The sequence below is a fragment of the Corvus brachyrhynchos genome, unplaced genomic scaffold (genome assembly GCF_000691975.1).
Source record: "Corvus brachyrhynchos isolate BGI_N302 unplaced genomic scaffold, ASM69197v1 scaffold68, whole genome shotgun sequence".
NCBI classification, from domain to species: Eukaryota; Metazoa; Chordata; class Aves; order Passeriformes; family Corvidae; genus Corvus; species Corvus brachyrhynchos.
This window is the reverse complement of record NW_008240039.1, coordinates 2,343,828-2,349,516: the sequence shown is the minus strand read 5'-3', so window position 1 is coordinate 2,349,516 and position 5,689 is coordinate 2,343,828. Positions and strand designations below refer to the sequence as shown.

General features: G+C 40.1%; 1 protein-coding gene and 1 long non-coding RNA gene across 7 annotated transcripts in view; one reads left to right on the top strand and one right to left on the bottom strand.

The window, feature by feature from the left end:
• LOC108449076 overlaps positions 1-316 on the bottom strand; it is a 6,433-nt gene extending 6,117 nt beyond the window's left edge. The window contains exon 1 of the long non-coding RNA XR_001865178.1: positions 191-316. This is a non-coding gene — a long non-coding RNA (uncharacterized LOC108449076). The remainder of the gene's footprint in view (positions 1-190) is intronic.
• Position 317: 1 nt separating this feature from the next.
• GNB1 (G protein subunit beta 1) overlaps positions 318-5,689 on the top strand; it is a 34,220-nt gene continuing 28,848 nt past the window's right edge. For 3 of the 6 annotated variants that reach the window (XM_017744043.1, XM_017744041.1, XM_017744040.1), the window contains exon 1: positions 319-532. The gene's annotated coding sequence lies outside the window, so the exon portion shown is untranslated. Of the gene's footprint in view, positions 533-5,689 lie in introns of all 6 variants that reach the window. The other 3 variants (XM_017744044.1, XM_017744042.1, XM_017744034.1) reach the window with 2 other exon arrangements.

Here is a 5,689-nt window from a genome sequence, read left to right as displayed (position 1 = left end):
CGCTCCTTCCCCTCCCCCGCGCTTCCTCCTCCTGCCGCACTTCTCCTTTCCCTCTCCTTTCCTCCCCTGTCCTCCCCTTCCGCCGCCGCACCGGGGGCCCCCCGGGGCCGCCGCCTCCTCATCGCCCCCGTCCTCGGCGACCCTCGGTATGGCGGGGTTGGAAATAGCCCCCCTCCCCCGCGCTTCCCACCTCCTCGGGGCTCCAGCTTCCCCTAAAAAAGAAGTGTGTTTGTAGCTGGAGGAGGAGGGGAAAAAGGTGGGGGTGGGACTGATTCCCTCTCGAAGGCTTCCAGGCGAAAAGGGAGGAGACCTCGGATCTTGCGGGGTTCCATTTTTAATTGTAATTACGCTGTAGTGGTCTCTGCTAGACGGTTTTGGGGTCTTGTCTTAAGCCACAAAAGGCGAGTTTCCCGAGCGATCCAGCCGGCAGAGGGAATATTTGGAGAGAGATTCAAGGGGAAAAAGAAGCAATGGTGTGTCTGCTGTAATGGTGGAAAACTGATTAAGAGGAGCCGGGGGTGAGACAAACAGGGTAAGGCTGCTTCCAGCACCCCCAGCCAGCCAAGGGCTCGCAGATGGGGCTCATGCTGGGTGTGCTGGGCGAGGGAGGGGTAGGGAAGGTTTTGTTCTCGTTAAAACCGGAACCGAGGATGGATTCAAACCGCATATTAGTTCCCCCATGTATTATGGTGCTGCATATTTTTGTGTGCCCGTAGCAGCGATAACGAAGATCATGGAGGGTGTTTGCTACAATAGAAAGATGGAGTTTTCTCCTTGGAAATGCTGTTTAAAATATTACTTCAATTCCTAGCTTTTTATCGAAAGGCTTTCAGCTTTTTTTTTTTAAATCCATGCAAGGGGTATTGGACGTGTAGGATTTTTAACAGCTTTGTATGGAATGAAGATGTGTAAAGCCGTGCATGTAAATATGAAAGAGATGAGGCGTTTTGTTAAGAAAAAAATCTTGTCCAGAAGAAAATCAGAGTGATATAGAGGTTATCGTAAGATGTCAATTTATCATTCCTGAAGATGAACTGAAATTTTAACGAATGTGATATTTCATTATTCTCTAACAAAGTCATGGCTGGGACTCGTTTTAAACCAGGCATCCTTTCTAGGATGTGCCGACTGCCACGTTATTATGTATTGTCTCCACGGGAGGAAATAGGAGGAAAGGACTGTAAATGTAGGGCTTAAGTGATTATTGAAACAGCTTTTGAGAATAGTTGGCTCAACTTGGAGAGGTGATTTAAGACTGAAAAATTAAACATTTTGCTGCTGTAGGATGTCTGCACCTAATCGTGAGAGATTTATCCCATATTTAAGCTGATCTGGACACAAGGATGTGAATCGAGACAAAATGCTGTCGATGTCTATGTGAAATACGTGTGAGGAAACGAAGATGATATGTTAATACCTAAATCCGTCCTAAATGTGGTAGATCAGAGTTATTTCTCTCCCTTGTGTGCTTGAGGAGAGGAGAAGGAGAAGGGGCGATAATAGTGTAGTTGTTTTGGTGGCTGCAGATTAGCCAGGGTGTGTGTTTGATTTTCTTTTTGCTGTGAATGAATGGATCTCTCTGTGCCTGGGCCCAGTAGCTGCAACAAGATGGCGTTTGCAGCAAGGCAGCTCTCATTTTTCAACTCCTCCTCACCCCAGCTTTGCCAAACTAGATCTTATTTCGTAATTGTGTTTTAGATTTACTTTCTCGTTCTCTTTGCTTTCTTCTGTTCTGGGGTGGGGGTAGGAGGAACATTTGGAAGATTGCTGCGAGAAATCTGTGGGGTTTTTTTCTTAATTTTTGTGAGCTCCTCCAGATAGGAACTAGGTGGGAGGAGTAAATAGTTTTATTGAAATGTTCACATAGGCTCTTAACTGAATAAAGGAGTGACACAATTTTCGCTTTTACCTTGCAGTGCCTGCTTAACACCACCAAAATGTTCCTAGCTTTTATTAAGCCTGTTGCTAAAAAACAGTTTTTAATTGTAGAGCACAGGTATACAAAGACTGCTGGGCCGTGGGTCTGTGCTGGCCAGGTAATCATCAGATCAGAGCCTGTGCAGACAGGTGTCTTTCTGTGGCACAAAAGAGTCTCCTGTCTGCTTCAGAACACTCAGAATTTTTAAGACTGCTGCTGACCCAGAATTACTGCCATCCTCTAGATAACTGTTCTTTTAATGGGTGGGAATAAGAAAGGCTTGGGGGATGTTAAAGCAGCTCCGTGTCTGAGAAGTAGTCTGTTTCAAAATGACATTACAAATTTTTAAAGCCTTTTATGTGTGTTTTTAGTACCTTTTAAGAAAAATGGACTTTTGATTTGTAACTTTTGTGATATTTCACTATAATGCCAAGCTCCTTTACTTTGGTAGCCTAAATAAAATAGCTTGGTTAATATTTGATATACTGGACTTAGGCTTAAAACAATACACTTCCCAGCAAGAAAAATAAGAAATGCTTGTTATGTCTTCTGTATTCAAATGACCTCCAAACCTTTGATAATATCAAACATTTTAGTAATGTTTATCTATGACTTAATATATAATCAGTTGTTTGTTAGTTTATTGTAGTAACCCAGCTGTAGCTCATGCAGAAGGAAGCTGGGAAGCAGCAGAGCTGATTTTCAGTTGAGGCTTCTGGTGCTGGTGGTTTTTTTAGTTAAAAAAAGGCTGAAATTAGCTGAGTACATTTTACTCCTTTGGTGTTTCAAGAACATTTTTTTAAAATTAAGAATACTGTCCAATAAGCTGTTAGTTCCATTTGATGTTAATGTCCTGTTAAACCTGAAATTACTTGTGCAATTTTTTTGTTACTACTACTTTGGCTTTTTAGTATGGGATCAGAAAGGAGCAGAGTGAAGTGAGATTCTGTTTTGGGTAAGATAAATTACATTTATCCTTGTTGAGTCCTTGCAGCTGCTAAGTCAGTATGTAGCAGGCATCCTAGCATGAAATCTTTGACAACATGGTAAATTAAAATTCCACAGGAAATCTTAGCAGAACAGTTTTTTAAATCACCTCCATCCCTCATGGAAATTTGGAGATGCTGTATTTGGACTTAATGAGAATTCTTGTGTAAGTAATCAATGAAGTTCTGTATAATCAGGGAGTGTATAGAATTTTGTGTAGCATTATTCTTTATATCATCCCAGAAGAAAACACTCCACAGCTATTAAAAATTTTAAAACTTGAACCATGAAACGAGTTTACTTAGAATAAGAAAATCCTTCAACTAATGCAATTTCAAGGCCCTTTAATTATCGTAGAAGTATATATTGTGTTTGTAGGATGCCTTTTCCTGAAGTTAAGCAAGATGTTGGCTGCACTGTGTAACTTCCTGGTGCTTTGGAGGCTTCGATTTGGTCATGTGGAAAACAACTAAACTGTTTCTTCTTAAATAGTAACTTAGTTATGATTTCTCAATCCCTGTGAAACCAGATGCCAATTCATCTGAAACTTTTGTTGTTTTTGTAGATTCCTACCAGGCCTGGAGCTGTGGTTAGGGATGTTAAGCAAGTCTTAGGTTCAGCTGGTTTTATAGTTACTGCAATAAAAAATTGGAGTTGTTTGCATTCTGTGAAACCAGTGGTAGATTTGTCTCCCCTACATAGGGCTCAGCTCATGTTCTAGGCACTGAATTGGATTAAATTCTTACCGTCCATGGATTTTGCCTCTCAGCATTAGTGGATTGGTAATTGATATTCTCAATTTTAATATCCAGTTTTAGCCATATGGCACACTGTATTATCTCAGGAATGGCATTTAGCGCTGCTTTGTTACGAGCAAGCTGAAATGGGAAATTGGGCATTCCAGTAGTTGAATTACACTTAGGTGAGTTGTCTTTGGAGTCTCTAATGCCTGTGGTCATGCCAGAATTTTAGATGGGGACTTTTTTTTTTTTTTTTTTTTTTTTTTTTTTTTTTACAGGATTTCACTGGTTATGTGGCAGAAAAGAAGTATAACCTTGAAAGCAGCTTGCTTGCATTAATGAAATGTTTCTTAAGCATGTGACTGAAGATAAAGTGGACATTTTTTGAAGGGAGTCTCTTGGTTGCTTCAAGTGCAGACTGAAAATGAAAAGAATACATACTCCATTCAAAATGTTTTTTTTCTCCCCACTGATAAAGTTGGAACTAGTATTAGTCAAGGTCATGATAAAAAACAAAAATACCCCCAAGCCCCTATGTTTCTATTTAACATAGTGTCTCAATTTATTATTTCTTCACAGGGTGTCCAGTGTGCTGGGGATTTTGTGAGTGTGGATTTGTTTTTCACCAAACAGAAATATATGCAGAATCCATAGATACTTGAGCCAACTGGTAGTTGAGCAGAACATTAAGAGGTTTTTAAAAGCTTTGAGCTGGCTATGAGCAGTACCTTTACTTTAGATGCCAAAATAATCAACGTAAATTGCTGTGGAAGGCTTCCTAGTACAAAAATATGGACACTCCAAGATAGGTTTTGAGGCAGAATATTGCATTTTTATTGAAGTAGTAGAGGATTTCCGAGTAGAGAGAAAGGAGATGGTTAGCCTTGGAATACAAAGGCACACTTAAAAATAATTTTATGAACATAAAAATCACGTCGTCTTGGCCTCTTTCTTTAACAGCTGACCTTCTAAAATGAGTTCTTTGTAATTAACATCTTGTAAGAGTATTCATTTGTATTAAATACTTGTCTGTTGCATTTATTAGAGAGGTGCAGAATGTGTTGTGATTTATTAGTCTCTTGGAATATAATGGAATATTTCTGCCTGTCTGGAGGGCTTGAGTGTACTGGTTACAGGGGGTGATGTTTGCCTTGCCCGGTATATTCTTAGAAATGCAGGAATTTTCTGTCTTGAACCCAGCTAGGGAGTAATGACAATATTCATGGATGCCATCTGGAAGCAGCCAAGATGTGGTGTTGCTTGCTATGTATATCTTACGCTCAGTTTTAGTGGGGGTGCTGGAATTAGATGCCTACATGGGAATTTTTCTATGTGTTAGCCAAAAAAAATACTTCTTTGGGGACATTATGGAAGTGTAATTTGTAAGGAGCCTTGGAAATAATAACTTCTTAATTCTCTCCAGGATTTTCAGCACTGGCCTAAAGTGGCAGAAAATAAGGATACATCCAGATGTTACACATTGACCTGGTTATTGATATTTGGGGGTGGAGGGGAGTGTGACAGGACACAGGAATAAGGGCTTGAGAAAGCAGTTAAAAAGCAAATGTTGAGATATTGCTGGATTTAAGTCTTGATAAAATCCAATACAAATCACTCCAGCAGGTTTAAAATAGGAATACTTCAGAAGGTGTTGCAGATGTTTAGGGGACCTGGATTGGGGTTAATGAATATGTTCCCTGTGTCAGATATTCCACAGTAATTAAGAATTGTTGAAAACAAGGTATTTTTGTCATGAAGGGAAGACCTACAGTTATTTCTGTATTTGGTGGGACTGAAGGGTTAAAATTTGATCATCTTGTGCTGTGTCTTATTTTGGAATCCTAATAATGGATAAGTGAAAATGAGGCTGAAGACCTGAGGAAGGTGATCTGAGGGAGCTTAAAGGAGACAGGCTGTAAGGTAGCTCTGTAATTGAAGGTGGTAAAGATAGGCTAAATCTTGGAATTCTTTTCATAGGTGGTGTTTAGAACTTGATGAGGGGAAAAATTAGTGGCAGATAATACAGTGAAGGGCAAGAGGGGGG